Below are 16571 nucleotides of genomic sequence, written 5' to 3' on the forward strand. Positions count from 1 at the left end.
AGGGCACAGTCCAGGTGGGGCACAGCGAATGTCACGATGTAGTGGATTTTAAGGATAAAGGAAAATCCTCTTTCCAAGCATCTCGCCATACCTATTTTATTTGCGGACAGACGGCCTATGTGCGTCTGCCTTTTAATTGGGGGGGAACATGTTATATAGCGTTCCTGTTACCACCTGTCTTCTTGGCCCCATCCACCTATCATCGAGATCTACAAGTAGCCCATATCAGGCATAAGAGGGGGATAGACACCTCCGGGGTTGATCAGACTGAGACTACCTGGGAACAATACACAGACTTCAACAAAGGATTTTTCTTCTTCATAGGCCCCGTCCAGAACAGTAAGCTCATACGCAGGTTGACAAGGACTCTGGAGGCAGTGATGAATCAGACGGCATCTGCCCTGGGGAACTTAACCCAGGAACAGGCTGCCATAAGGCTGGTTGCCCTTCAGAATCGCCTTGTCCTTGACGTCATCCTGGCTGATAGAGGCGGGGCCTGTAGGGTGATTGGCTCTAGTTGCTGCGTTTTCATTCCGGATAATTCTCCCTTTGTATATGCAGCCATAACTAAGCTCCATAAGATTGCCGAAAATTTGCACCAAGATCCTGGCACTTGGACCTGGTCCAGCTGGTTCTGGGGATTGGTATCAGCATGGGGATGGAAAATATTGACCGCCCTAGGGTTGATATTGCTTATCATCTTCAGCTGCTGCTTATGTCTTCAGTGTGGCCCAACCATCTGTGGCTTGTGTGCCACTGTTTGCGTTCCCCGCCCACATATTCAGAGTAGAGAAAATGAGAAAATTATGGTGCAAGATCACATCGATAGCCTCATGAGAATGGACTTGACTTAGAGGGTACACTAGGGGACAAGGAGGGAATGAGGAAAACAAAATATCTAACGGCGCTAAGGCCTTCGTGTCCCCTGCATGTACCCTCGCCATTTTGTGTAAACCTGTTCCTCCATTTTAGTGCCCAGCCTCTGCTGTAAGTTTCTCTCCTTCAGATACCCTGGGGGCTGCAGTTGCATTCCTCTGACCTCGCATATTTGTGGTTGAGCCGATTCTAAGAAGAGGCCCAGCCTGGGGTGACAAGATAGCAGTGTGCAAAAGAGCTATCTGCTAACAGTTGGGCCTCGAGCAGGAGGCCCACAGAAAGGCATCTGCAGAGATAGGGCCCAGCCTTCCTGGTACCACCTAGAGATAAGCAGAGCTCACGGCAAGGGAAACCTCCAAGGCAGCTACACAAAGGACGAACAGGAAGGGCCTAACCGACACACCCCACCAGTCCACTGGTATGAAGCAACCATTCTCCTACAGATAAGAGCCATCTGGAGCATGCCCCAGGCTAGAGATAAAACCAGACATACTGGTCACCCTGACACCCAAGACCCTCCCTAACAGATAGGTAGAATGCAGCCCTCCAGGAAAAGCTCAGATAAGTTGCGCAAACAGGCAGTGCGAGTTTTAGCTGACCACACAACCCCCACTATGCACCCACCCACCTATGACTCATTAAAGTGAACTCCTACATGCTCATATCTTTTTTTCTCTTCTGCTTGGAGGGCTCCTCCCTATGTATGCAAAGAATGTATAAATATTGCACTCTGTGAATAAAGTTCAGACCACTCCTGAACCCGCTTGGTGAAGGAGCTCTCCCTTAACTCGAGTTAATGAAATAAAGCCCATTGACTCTAACACCACGAACTCTGCTCCTCATTTATGCTTGACCCTTTTGGTATTTATAGAAATTATGATAGTGTAAATAATTTATTTACCACAGACCAGCCTGATATACACCTGGGTTTGGCCAAATGATAGGACTGATCATTGAGTCAATTTGATGGAAACCTGTTGCTATTTGTTTTGGATTTGTCAGCCAAGTACGAATGATCGGTGCTGTGTTGGTTTTTCCTATACATATAGTGTTCACCTTATATTGAAATAAGCTGTCTTGATGTGATTCATACACCCCGAGATCCTGGTGACTCGGATTGACAGTATAGCCACATAATTAAGCTGGTAGACCCCCTGTGTTTTTGTGTTATACCTATAGAAGTAGCTGGGGATAATAACCAGGTACAGGTCTTTAAATCACATATCCCTTGGACCCTCTCTGAACTGTTTTGTTGTTGATTAAAGTGTAATATCAGTCAGGAGGAGAATGACATTTTGATCACAGAGGTAACAAAGTACGAGGATCAGCTCTTTGTCACCTCCAAATTGCCATTAGCAAAGAAAGAGGCAATTTGGCAGTCCATAGTGGCCAAGATCAACCATGTTGGACAGTGCCAGACTGCAAGAAGTGTTGACACAATTATAAGCCTCAGACCAAGACCAAACTGGCCAATAACCTGAAGTCAACCATGAAGGCGGGAGGAGGACCTACTGTCCCGGCGGTGCCAAAGCCCCCGGAGGCGTGGGCCGCATCAGTCATCCCAGCAGAGTTGGGGGCTGGAGTGGTCGGACAGTGCAGCCTTTGAAAACCAGCCTTCTGGGTAAGTAGCAACAAGGGGTAATATGGTTCAGAAGGTCATGCTGTGTAGTGCAGAAAGTTATGTTCCTGGACTGCTCTGTGCTGTGTGCAAGGGAAAACATAGGAATCTCACTCATGTATAGTCATACATCACATACATATAAGTAATACTGCCCAGTCACATGTTGTACAGCTCAGTCCAGCTCCGACAAGTTTGTCTATTCTATGTGTTAGGAACAGCACCAGTCGATGTTCACCTCTGTTTCCAGGGACTTGTAGTGGAATGTATACCATGAGTCACCAGAACTATGAGTCGAACAATACAAACTCCAAAAACATGGATTCGAAAAACACATCATTTAAGAATACTTGAACACTGCCCAAGATGACAGTGACAATGTAGGTCCCCTTGCATTATATGGCTACCCTGTCTTACTGGGGCACATGCACTTAAATCATGACAGTAAAGCAATGGAATGGAATGGGGTTGTTAGAGGGTAAGTTCCTCACCTGAGGGGGAGTCAGGTGTGAGGAATGTGAAGTATCACCACATAGTAACTTGGAAAGAGCTACGTGTTTCTCCTTTTTATGCCTCACCTTAAGAGAAGCACAGATTTGGCCCTTTCCCAGCTTTATATCAAATCTGGGCAGTGCCCAATTCCATGGGTTCTGCATGCAAACCCACCGCCATACCAATTGAATGCCTCCAGGCTGCAGAGTAATGCTACGCAGCGATCAAAGCTTTGCCACCTAACTCATAATATATTAAGCCACTCAAAGCCACGCAGGGTGGCTTTGAGTGGTTCAATAAATTAAAATTGGAGCCCTTGTTTAGACCTGATCTGCATTTGGAGTGGTGGGAGGAGTAGCACCTGCACCTGATTAGGGCTGTTCCTGCCTTCTAATGATTGTCCTGCCCCCCTGTGGTGTGTCTGGGGGCAGAGCATACACTTTGAATGGGGAGTGTTGTGCACGTGTAAAAAGATTTTAAAGTGCACCGAGAACTGGTTTGGTTTGGCCTCAGGGCCCTGTACCAGAAGAGAACAAAGACTGTTAGCACTATAAATATTGAGGCTGTGACCCCATGTTTGTTGAGCATGCTTGGAACTAGGACACTGCCTGGACTACAGTGCACCAGGAGGAACCGCCACTGGGGGACTGACCTGTCGAAGCTGGGTGGCCTAGTGTGCTGGCCTGCCTGTGCCCAGCTCTGCCCATGGCGATTTGTGGAGAAAAGCACTTCTGTTCTTGAGCCACAGGTGCGGGCTCATGCCATTAATCAGCATGTGAGGCGCTTCTGCTTTAATTGCCCAAGAAGTGGGTTCCAGCCTTGAATGCGGCCAGCACTGTTGCACCATGGCAGAGAAGCCACAGCACCCTGGAAGCCAGGCAAAGGCCAAGCTAGGTTGTGGGCGGGGCCTGTGGCCATGCGTGGTCAGAGAGGAGGAGTAAAGCCAACAGAGGCTTCGCTCTGCGGAGAAGGGACCAGCCCCGCACCCCTAGCGAGGGAGGCTCTGCAGTGGAGACTTCACCCTGTGCCCTGCCACCAGTGTTCTACATCTCCGAGCTGGAGCGGCTGCACTGTGTGATTGCCAACAGCTGCAGTTTGAGAAATCATAAAGAAGTCCCCGGGCCACAGTCACCAGGTCAGTGGGACAGGGGATGACCTCCCCCAAAGGGTAGGGGCTGCCCCGGCATTGGGCCTGGCCGGTTTTAGGTTGTTCTGCATTTGGGGAGGGGAAGAGCGGTGTCCGCACCTGCAGCATCAGATCACGGGCAGCTGCTTGAGTGACACATGAATTTGTGGGAGCCCCTAGTCTAGAAGGGGGCAATAGTGGGAAAAGCCCAGTACGGCCCCCCGGGGACATCCCAGTAGGATCCCATGTAACTAAGGTGACAGCGACGGGGCTACACCCTAAGTATAGTATTGGTGATCCACATTTGCCCAAGAGGGGCAGGATGTGTTTTGGGAAGTGCACTCTAATAAGTACTCACTATGGTCGACTGCTGATGAGGTTTATGAGTAATGTCATCTGCTAAGTACCATTATTGAGGTTATGCCTCAGATTGTACCCTGCCAATGGTACATGTGCCATACTGTGATGAGTTATGCCCTGATGTGATTATGTTTTAGGTATTAGATAAGCATGGGCACAATTTGCAAATTCACAATACGCGAATTTGCGTGAATTCGTAATCGCGATTCGCAAAAACCTGCCAAATTCCGTGAGATTGCAAATTTTTTTTTTTTGCGAGTTCGCGAGATTTTTTTTACCAGTTTGAAAATGAGAACTTGCGCTTGCGGTCGCAACGGTTGCGAACATGTTGTTTCCACTTAACCAGCCTGCTCGCGATGCCTTTTTCCTGTTTCGTGTTGCAATGATGTGTTTGCGTTTGCAATTTCCTGTTTCGGGTCTCAATGTTGTGTTTGCGTTTGCAATTTCCTGTTTTCGGTCGCAATGACGTGTTTGTGATGCCAGACGCCGTACGCGAGCCAACAGAACAGGTCGCCCCAGCGAAAAGGTCTACTTTGAAATGTATCGACGAACTGAGAAGTCATTTGTTTGAACCGAAGACCAATGAAAGGCCGATCCCCCTCTGACTGTATACGCAACGCAGCCTAATGCGAAGAATTCCAACACTCGCAAGGCAATCCACTTACTGCAACGATACATGAGTGACGTACAAGTGCCATGTTCAGTATCGGCTCCATCCAGTCCGTGTCCTGAGGAGAACCCATAATAATAGTGTGGTTCGAAACGAGTTGACCCCAAGCCCGGGATAAAGAAGAAGGGTGCTACTAGGGTTGTTAAAAATTAATATGTTCTGTTATCCCTAGCTTTGCAACCCTACAACTCATTATCTCATCCCTGGCTTAGTAAGACAGGCAGGCATTACTTACGAACCGTGTTGTCCGCCTGGCTTCTTGTACCTAATACGAAGGACTGGTTCCTAGCGCTAAATAATTGTTAGGCATCTGATTAAACTGTTGTTGGTGTTTTTTCTAAAGTTGACAGTATTGATTGTGTATATTTTGAACACGTATATTTATTGCATACTTTATTTGTTTGCATGTATTTTTCACTGTTCGATGACTGTTTTTTTGATGACATATACAAATCAAATAAAATTTGTTTTTCTAAAAACAGATAAAAATACTAAAATAAAATAGTTGATCCCCCAGAACTGATAGGCTGGGTGGTATCCAAAATTCTAAAAATAAATCTGTCTGGCTATTTGCTTTGTTGAGTACATTTGAGTGGTCCAAGCCAGTTCAGATACAGGACCCAAACCTTTTCCTTTGCCGTTTTTGTGATTGCGGCGTCGCTCCGCCATCTTCCAAAATCTCGCAGCACACGCGAATAGGGAGGAAAGCTCATCAGCGAACACAGAATCATAGTAAGTCAATGCCACGTGCGTGATATTCTATTTGTGAAGCGCGAACAAGAAAAAAAAATGCGCCAACTCGTGAATTTTTGGACATTCTCGCGCAATTCGCGGAACTTGAAATTGCCCAAAATTCGCAAATTCCCCGAACGGAACACATTTTCCACCCATACTTAGTATTAGATTGCCAGGGTTTCACCACCTCTATAGTGAGGGGATATGTTGATAATGTGTACACAGTGCAAGTGTTTACTATGGTGCACTGCTAATTATGTTTTTCCAATGCTTAGTGTACTCCTACTAGTAGCTACTGGTCTCTAACTGTACTGTTTATGACAGTGGCCCGATGGCCTAAGTGATTTATGTAATCCCTGTGAAGTCCTGATGAGTGCCAGTGGCAGAGTGTAATATGTGATTATGTTGTAATGTATTTTTATGGACAATGCAAAGGCTATTTTTATATAACCTTGTGTGGAATTCCTTTTGTGGTGTGCCTAGTGTGTTGCTGCTGTGTGAGTGTGTTGCGCAAATGCTTTATACATTGCCTCTGGGCTGAGTCTGACTGGTCTGCCAAGCTGCCAAGGGGGTGAGCAATGGTTCTCTTCAGCGTGTAACTCATTTGTCCTGACTAGAGTGGTGGGTTCTGCCTGGCTTAGGTGCATACCCTAGGAAACCAGAAACCCCATTTCTAACATTGGATGTCAGCTGTGAGGATAGGACTTGCATTTGGGCAGTACCACAGTGACGCATTGTTGCACTACAAACTGCATTTTAGACAATCACGTGTTTTAGGATTTGTCTCCTGATTTTCTTCTGACTTGTCATTTTGAATTGTGTACACCTGCTTCAGCTCTTACGCCTAGGTCTCTTGTGTTGCACTGTTGGTTGTGCATCTCGCCATAATGGGGTTAGCCTATAATGAGGATGACCTATGGGAGTACACTGAGGAGGAGTTTAAGGGTTTCTGCAGAGAAAGGGGGATGCCACTAGTAGGCAAATTCCACAGAAAACTGTTCCTCTTCGAAGCAATCTGCAGGGGAGTAGTCATAGAGATCATGGAGAATCCTGTGGATTACCCCTCCGCATACCTGAGTGGTAGTTTTGAGGGAGATCCTGAAGAGTCTGAAGGGGAGGAAGGAAATGACAGGGCAGGGACGCCAGTAGATAGTGAGGACCCCGCATAGATGGAGTCCCTTGCTTGGTTTAGTGCAAGGGGTAATGCCCCATCCCTGTCTTGGTCCCCAGTGGAGTTGGTTGGCAGGCAGAAGGATAGGGAGCTCCTGCTGGAGTTAGAGAAGCTCAAATTTGAGAATGCCTAGCTGGGTGCAGAGCTAGTGCAGCTAGAGGTGGAGGAGAAGAAGCTGGAAACTGAAACGGTCCTAGCGCAGGAGAGGATGGCGGAGGCAGAGAGGGCCTTTGCCAAAGAGAGACTAGCTCTTGAGGATGAGTTGTCTCCTGAGTGTAGTTTCAGTGGTCTGGATTCACCAGCGAGGGTGGAGTCCAGTGGTAGCAGCAAAGTAGTGTCCAGTGTGGAAGCTTCCACTCCCAGATCCCAGAGCATGGCACCTATTACCCAGGAACAGGGTGTCATACTTGCAGGGTATAGGTTGAAGTTCAGGGGCAGTAGGAAACTGTCTCACCAGTCTTGTGGGGAGTTTGTGGATGAATGTTTTGATGCACTGGAATGTTAGGTCCAGGTAGCACTGCAAACAATTTTGAAGGGTGGTGGTGGTATTGGTATTGGTGGTAGTATTATTGGTAGTGGTATTGGTATTGGTGGTGGTGGTATTGGTGGTATTGTTGCTTTATTTATTTAATTTTTTAGTGTATTTTGTATAGCGCACAGCTACCCCAACCGGGTGTCCCGGCGCTTCTGCACATTTGCTGAGTCTTACACAGATGAGTTTAGCAAAAAAGAAATGTTTTTAGTGCTTTGCGAAATGGTGGCTCCTCCTGAATCGTCCGGATAGAGATGGGGAGTTTGTTCCATTGAGAGGATGCACATACCTGGAAGATTTTTCCCCCAGATAGAACTTTTTTTAATCTAGGGGTAGACAGCAATTTTTTTGAATTCGATCGGAGATGTCTGGCATTGCTGTAGGGGTAAAGGAGGGAAGAGAGATACGCAGAGCCCTTTCCTTTGATTGCACGATGAGCGAAAAGTGAGGGCTTTAAATTCTACTCTTTTTTGGACTGGCAACCAATGTAGCCTACGTCGATGTGGCGTGATATGCTCACGTAGAGAAAGGCCACAGACCAGACGGACTGCTGCATTCTGGACTGTCTGAAGCCAATGATAGAGGCCAGAAGCGAGTCCAAGATACAGGCCATTGGCATAATCTAAATGGGATGTTATTAAGGCCTGAACAATGGTTTTCCTGGTGTTACTAGGGAGAAAGTTGATACATTTTTTAATCATCCTAATTTTTGAGAAACAGGCAGCAGATACCGTCTGGACTTGATTATGGAAGGAAAGGCTCGTATCCCATCTGACCCCCAGGGTTTTTACTGATTCCTTAGGGGAAGGGGCCGCACTCAAGTCTAGTGGCCACCAGAGGTTCGAATCCAGAGGAGAGGGTTGATGGAAAAAGAGAACCTCTGTTTTTCCAGCATTAAGCCAAAGGAAATTACTGTCCATCCAGCATGCAATGTTGCGAAGACAGTCTTTCAATGGCTCAAAAGTAGTCTGAGCAGGAGCATCATAGGAAAACAGAAGCTGAATGTCGTCAGCATACCAGGTTGCCTTAATTCCTGACTGAGCAATAAGCTCGGCCAGGGGGGAAAAGTAAACATTGAACAAAAGGAGGCTCAGTCAGGAGCCCTGAAGGACTCCCCACTTTAGCGGACGGCTATTAGAAGTATAAGGGGGAGTGAACACTGCCTGTGTCCAATGGGATAGAAAAGAGGATACCCAGTCCTAGGCCTTACCTTGAATGCCTTTAGTCCGAAGGCGGTCAAGCAGTACGGGGTGAGAGACGGTGTCGAATGCTGCCGAAAGATCAAGCAGCACCAACACCGCTCTCGAACCCCCGTCCAGCTTCCATCGCACCGAATCAGCCATCTCTATTATGGCAGACTCGGTACTAAAACCAGGTCTAAATCCATGTTGCGAGTCATGGAATAGACCATGGGTTTCAATAAAGGCTGCTAGTTGCTGATGAACAAGCTTTTCAAGAACCTTGTCTGGGGCAGGCAACAGGGAGATGGGCCTGTAGTTGGCCGGTTCATCTGGATCTGCGTTGATTTTTTTAAGAATAGGAACTAATTGGGCATGTTTCCACGAATCCGGAAATATGCCTGTCATAAGGGAGTCATATTATTAGTTGGTGTTCATGGTATTAGTGGTGGGGTATTGGTGGTGGTATTAGTTGTGATGGTGGTATTAGTTGTGATGGTGGTATTGGTGGTGGTGTTGGTGGTGGTATGGGTGGTGATAGTATTGATATTGGTGGTGGTATTGGTATTGGTGGTGGTATAGGTGGTGCTATTGGTGGTGGTATTGGTATTTGTGGTGGTAGTAGAGGTGGGGTTGGTGGTAGTGGTGGTGGTAGTATTGGTGGTGGAGGTGGTATTGGTGTTGGTATTGGTGGTGGTGGTGTTGGTGGGGGTGGTATTGGTGGCAGTATTGTATTGGTGGTGGTGGTATTGTATTGGTGATGGTATTGGTGGTGGTAATGGTGGTGGTGGTATTGGTGGTATGGAATTGGTGGTGGTGGTGGTATTTGTGTTACTGGTGGTGGTGGTGTAGGTGGTTGGGGTAGTATTGGTCGGGCGGTATTGGTGGTGGTGGTATTGGTGATGGTATTGTTGGTGGTATTGGTGGTGGTGGTAATTGTTGTGGTTTTGGTTATGGTGGTATTGGCGGCGGTGGTATTGGTGGTGGTGGTACTGGTGGTGGGGTATTGCTGGTGGTATTGGTTGTGGTGGTATTAGGGGTGTGAATATTGGTGGGGATGGGGTTATTGGTGGTATTAGTGGGTTTGGTGGTGGTGGGTTTTGTGGTGGTGGTGGTATTGGTGTTGGTATTGGTGGTGGTATTAGTATTTGTAGTGGTATTGTATTTGGTTGTGGTGGTATTATTCTTGGTATTGGTGGTGGTGGTAAAGGTGGCAGTGGTATTGGCTGTGGTGGTGGTACTGGTGATGGTGGTATTGCTGGTGTTATTTGTGGTGGTATTGATGGTGGTATTGGTGGTGCTGGTGGTGGTATTGGTGGTGTTGGTGGTGTTGGTATTGTTGACAGTGGTGGTATTGGTGGTGGTGGTGGTATTGATAGTGGTGGTTTTGGTATTGGTGGTATTGGTGGTGGCTTTGGTGGTGGTATTGGTGTTGGTATTGGTGGTGGTCTTGGTGGTATTGGTGGTGGTGGTATTGGTATTGGTTGTGGTAGTGGTATAGGTTGTGGTGGTATTGGTGGTGGTACTGGTGGTGGCAGCGGTATTGGTGGTGGTGATATTGTTATTGGTGGTGGTGGTATTGGTTGTGGTATTTGTATTGGTGGTGGTGGTATTGGACTGGTGGTGGTGATATTGGATTTGTGGCAGTATTGGTGGAATTGGTGGTGGTGTTGGTAATGGTATTGGTGGTGGTGGTGGTATTTGTGGTGATGGTGGTATTGTTGGTGGTGGTATTGGTGATGGTGGTATTTGTTGTGGTATTGGTTATGATGGTATTGGTGGTGGTGGTATTGGCGGTGAAGTATTGGTGGTGGTGTGGTGGTAGTGGTATTGGTGGCGGTGGTATTGATGGGGGTGGGGGTATTGGTGGCATTGGTGGTGGTGGTGGGTTTGGTGTTGATGGGTTTTGTGGTGGTGGTGGTGGTGGTATTGGTGTTGGTATTGGTGGTGGTGGTGGTATTGGAATTGGTTGTCATGGTATTATTCTTGTTATTGTTGGTGGGGTGGTGGTGGTACTTGTTGCAGTGGTATTGTGGTGGTCGTAGTACTGGTGGTGGTATTGGTGGTGGTATTGTCGGCTGTATTGGTGGTGGTGGTATTGGTATTGGTGTTGGTGGTATTGGTGGCGGTGGTGATATTGTTGGATGTGGTATGGGTGGTGGTGGTATTAGTGGGGGTGAGGGTACATTGACATCAATAACTGATGCTAAATGAGCCACATGGTGTAAATGCAAGGAATCTTCCGTAATGGACTTCCCAGGATGTTGGGCAGTAACCATGTTTTCTTTGCTGGTCACAACATGGAATGGCTCAAGATCAAAGTTAGCCACAGATTTTCGTTTTCTACACTGATGCAGAAACACTCTATCTCCTCTAGTGAAAGCAACGTTTTTTGGATGTTGATGCTTGTCTGCGTAGGCCTTCATTTTCCTTTTATTATCTACGTTTTTTATACAGGTTTGTTCCTCAGTACTTGGTTTTCATTGGTCCATTGAGGTAACTTGGTCATCATGGCTCTCCCAAATATCAAGGTTGCAGGGCTTTTACCTGTGGTCAATTAAGGGGATGAACTGTAAGCTTAAAGAATAGAATTCAAAACAGTTATAAGATCTAGCTGTTCCAATACAGCATACCGAGCAGCTTTCTTAAGAGTACTCATAATACTTTCAACAAGGCATTTGGCCTGTGCCCAAAGAGCTGTGCTCTTCTGATGCTTCACATTAAGATGACTGAGAAAATCTATGGATTCCCTACTGTTGAAAGGTGGGCATAGTGCAATGACACCATCAAATATCTCATTGACTCTTTCTTGAGTGATAGAGGAGAGATGTTCTATCAATGGAAACAGGAGTGTGGGAGGACAGGTCAGATAAACAGATGTGGAGGCTGTATGTATTTCCTAATGGTGGTGATTTTTTTGCTTTCTCAAGTTCACAACCCAATTATGAGGGAATCCTCGGTGTGTCACTGGTCTGTCTCTTCTTTCCAGTTGACTTCTTCTGACCATCGACTGGTTGAGTGGTCTTCCTGGAGGCTCAGAAAGGAAGACAAGAAGGAGCAGTCAGTAATATGGAACTAGTAGGAGAGACGTTGACCCTTTACCTCACCCGTTGCATCAGGGAAAGAATTGTGAGGGAGGGAGGGAGTTTATTGTTGTGAGATCAGTGGTGAGGGATTTCTTTAGGAAGTGCCTAGGTAAGGATGTGCCCCCCTTCCCGAACAGCTACCCACCAGTACCGAAAATGCTTACCCGCTCTGCCGCAATTCTCCTGAGTTGCGGCCGCTCTACTGCATCCTCCGGTGGGTACCACCACTCATTGCTCCACCTCACAGTTTCTTCCTCTGTCTCATAGTCCTCTCGTGATCCCTTGATTAGGCTGGATCCCTCCGTCATTCTCCTCGATTAGGCTGGATTCAGGCTCCTCTTGGGCTGTCTGTGTCTGCCCTTTATCTCCTCCTTGTCCGTTTTCTCCTTCTCCTTGAGACTCCTTCGGGGTTTGTTCCACCTCCTGGTGTAGGTTTTGGCCAGCCCATCTCATCTTGCATTAACAACTGACACGGAGGGGGTTAACTTCCGGATATGGCCCTGAACTCTGTTGTGCTTATGGGTTGTTTCCTGCCTCTGGTCGTCGGAAGTATGCCCAAGTCCGGGAGTGTAGGTATGGCTTGGAGACAGGGGTAGACTTCCTCACATCCCCGTTTCCTAGCTGTCTTACTAGTAGGATTGACATCCTGAGGATATCTGGACAAAAAATTCACATTGACTTGTTCTGTCCCTTTTTGGTGTTGGGTGAGAAAGTGATAGGGTTGTAGCACTAGAAACCATCTTAGTACCCTCTCGTTATTTCCTTTATTGCGGGCTAACCATTCCAGGGGAGCATGATCTGTGTAGAGCGCAAATTCCCATCCCTCCAAATGGTCTTGTAAAGATTCTATGGCCCACTTGATGACTAGTGCTTCCCTTTCTATGAGGCACAAGGTCAAGACTGATTTGCATATGGCTGGGTCTAAACTGGGGTAGCCTTGTAAGCAAAAGAACAATGGATTTAACCCAGATCTCTTGATTTGGGGTGAATGTATGATTTATTCAGCATTCCCTCCATCATTTGTTTGCGTAGCACTTTTCACCCTAAGGGGGATGTGTATTCCCAGACGTGGGTCCCTTGCTCACTGTGCCACTGGATTCAAGCTAGCCTGGCTGATGAAGATTAATACCCAGAATTCGGTCCCAGGATGCTTGTTTCAGGTCCAGGGAGGACCTGGCTTAGCAGTTTGGGCGGGACTGTTACTATGAGGCACAGGGTTAAGACTGATTTGCATATGACTGGGTCTAAACTGGAGTGGCATGGTGAGCAAAAGAACAATGGATTTCACCCAGATCTCTTGACTGGGGATGAATGTATGATTTATTCAGCATTCCGTCCATCATTTGTTTGCATAGCACTCCTTTTCCTTGATGGCATATTTTTTTGCTGATTGTGCCACCCACACAAGCAGTCGTGCAACAAGGTCTCAGGCCTGCCATTGCAGGGCCTGCGTGCAGTCTAGTACTCCCATGTCGACCTGTCAAGTGCACCTACTTGCCAGGCCCATACTGCCAATATTGTTTTTCACTATTGTAAGGCTATCTGTCCCATAGGATAGAATGAGAAGTTTGCTCATAACATCTTATGAGCAATACTGCCCATGGGAACAAGATAGCAAAATAAAGTTTTATATGCTTCAACTCAGAATGTTAAGATACATCTTTTAGTGAGGGTGATTTTTACATTCTGGGTTTAAAAATACTGCTACTCGAAATTCTGCATTTTCTTGCCTAACCATCTAATGTGCCTCTGCTAGGTTGTGTATTGACTTTCCAGCTTTGGAGTGACAGTGGCTGGGGATGTGTATTCTGTTCAGACAGCCACTTGGGGGGGTTAGGTGTGTCCTGCCTTTCCAAGGTGAGTCAGAGCTTGGCTGAATAGTCCTTGGCTTTATTCAGAGTAGGGGGAGGAGATTTCTTTCACACCTGAATGGGCCTGGTCTGTCAAGGACAATGCTGTCTACACCTCCTGCCAGTAAGGTGCCACAGAGAGGACAGAACTGGTTTTGGCTGGGCTCTCTGCCACCGAGAACAACAGATTTTGTATTATAAAAAGAGGGGCCCAGAACCCAGACTTTTAGATCACTTCTGGGAATCAAGAGGAAACTTTGCCAAGGAGAAGAGCGGGAGAAACTGAGGAGGAGTACTGGCCCTTTGCTGGTTGCTGTCTGGGATTGGCCTTCAGTGGTTCTGCCAAGAAAGGACAAGAACTTTGCTGTGTGCTGTGTTCCCTGCTTGAGGTCTTGAAGAAGGTCTCCCCAGGGTTTGAAATAGAGCTTGCCTCCTGTTCTGAAAGTCAGGGACACAAAGAATTCACCAACAGTTCCCCTGAACTTTGTTGCTTTGAGTTCTGACCAGCTAAGAGGTGCCTGCTGCTGTTTTGGACCTCTGGAGGCTGTTTGCCATGGGAGCTGGAAAAGTAACGCAACTTCGAGAAGCCCAACACACCCACACCTGTTTCCGATGCAGCGCTGAAGAAATCGACGCAGTGCCTGCTACGGATCGAGAAATCGCTGCACGCTGAATCCCGTGCACCGATCTCCAAAGTCCGAGATTAAAGTACCCGATTCTGACGCAGGTGCTGCTGTGCGGCTGCAAAAACCAATGCATCATGGGACCACGGCGGGAGAGAACAACACACTGTTGTCGCTGCATCAAGAACCAACGCATCCCCCGATCCTCATGCATCGTATCTGGGAGCAATCTTGGGAAGAACACCAGGGTTGCAGTAAGAAACCGACGGATCACCTCCCCGCACAGTAAGAAACCGACGCATCACCTCCCCGCACAGTAAAGAACCAACGCATCACTGCCGCTGCATGGCAATAAGTCACTGACACATCACCTCCCCTGAAGTAAGGAACAAAGGCATCACCTTCCCTCAGTGAAAGGAACCAACACATCATCTTCCCAAAACAGTTTTTGTTTGTGTGCGTGACGGATCCGAGGTACTTTGTGTGAAAGTGTTGCATCTGCAATTTGCTTTGAAGAGAATTATTTACACAAAGTAAAAGTCATAATGTGATTACTGGACTGTGGATTTTTGTCATTCGGTCTTGTTCGGTTTAGATAACGATAACGTATTTTTCTAAACTGGTGTGGTGTCCATTTGTAGTGTTTTCACTGTATTACTGTATGTGTTCAGAAATGCTTTGCACACTGCCTCTGAGGTAAGCCCGTCTGCTCATGTCAAGGTAACAAGGGGGTGAGCAGGGGTTATTTTGGAAGTGCATCCCCCTTACCCTGACTAGGAAGAAGGGTCCCTACTTGGACAAAGTAGCAAACCCGTGCCAACTAGAGACCCCCACCTCTAACAGTATCTCTGAATTGTTGGTATTATTCACTTGAAATAAATTATGAACTGTTAGTTTCTGCGTAGTTAGAAAGGCATTATTTAACAACAAGGGGTGGTGATGGACAGAGTTTCTGAATTAAGCAGAATACTCTCACCCAGTCAAGAGATCAGGGCTAGATCCAACACCGTTTTTTAGCTCACTGCACCATCCCAGCTCAGAACCTGGCTATATGCAAATTAGTCTGTTCCTGTCCCAGTGCATGATGGGAACAGGGCAAACCAAACTACAAAGCCAATTCTTACACTGGGAAGGAAATAAGCTTCCGGGGACCGGTTTCTGGCATTTCAGCCGTCGTCGGCCCAGCTTGCTTGAATCCTGATGGTGCAATGAGCAAGGGACTCACATCTGAGTATACCCTTCCACGCTTATGGTGGACAAAATATTTAACAACAAGGGGTGGTGATGGACAGAGTTTCTGAATTAAGCAGAATACTCTCACCCAGTCAAGAGATCAGGACTAGATCCAACACCGTTTTTTAGCTCACGGCACCATCCCAGCTCAGAACCTGGCTATATGCAAATTAGTCTGTTCCTGTCCCAGTGCATGATGGGAACAGGGCAAACCAAACGACCAAGCCAATTCTTACACTGGGAAGGAAACAAGCTTCCGGGGACCAGTTTCTGGCATTTCAGCCGTCGTCGGCCCGGCTTGCTTGAATCCTGATGGTGCAATGAGCAAGGGACTCACATCTGAGTATACCCTTCCACGCTTATGGTGGACAAAATATTTAACAACAAGGGGTGGTGATGGACAGAGTTTCTGAATTAAGCAGAATACTCTCACCCAGTCAAGAGATCAGGGCTAGATCCAACACCGTTTTTTAGCTCACTGCACCATCCCAGCTCAGAACCTGGCTATATGCAAATTAGTCTGTTCCTGTCCCGGTGCATGATGGGAACAGGGCAAACCAAACTACCAAGCCAATTCTTACACTGGGAAGGAAACAAGCTTTCGGGGACCGGTTTCTGGCATTTCAGCCGTCGTCGGCCCGGCTTGCTTGAATCCTGATGGTGCAATGAGCAAGGGACTCACATCTGAGTATACCCTTCCACGCTTATGGTGGACAAAATATTTAACAGTTTCTGCGTAGTTAGAAAGGCAGCTGGGTGGAAACACAACTCTCTAACTCCTATAATGGCCTTGTATTTGTTGTTGGATGGAGTTTTGGCACATGTAGTAGCTGAAATTGTCGTAGCTGGTAAAGGGAGGCAGCCATTTTGGTTCCTAACATGCCCGCTGTCATATCTAGGTTGCATTGTGATGGAGTAAGATGTAGGGTGGGGGTCTAATTTTAGTAGAGACACAAACGCCTGACATGATAACCTCCAGCAGTATATGCTGGAGTTAAAATCCAACAATTTTGGTATCCTG

The sequence above is a fragment of the Lissotriton vulgaris genome, chromosome 3_1 (genome assembly GCF_964263255.1).
Source record: "Lissotriton vulgaris chromosome 3_1, aLisVul1.2, whole genome shotgun sequence".
Classification (NCBI taxonomy): Eukaryota; Metazoa; Chordata; class Amphibia; order Caudata; family Salamandridae; genus Lissotriton; species Lissotriton vulgaris.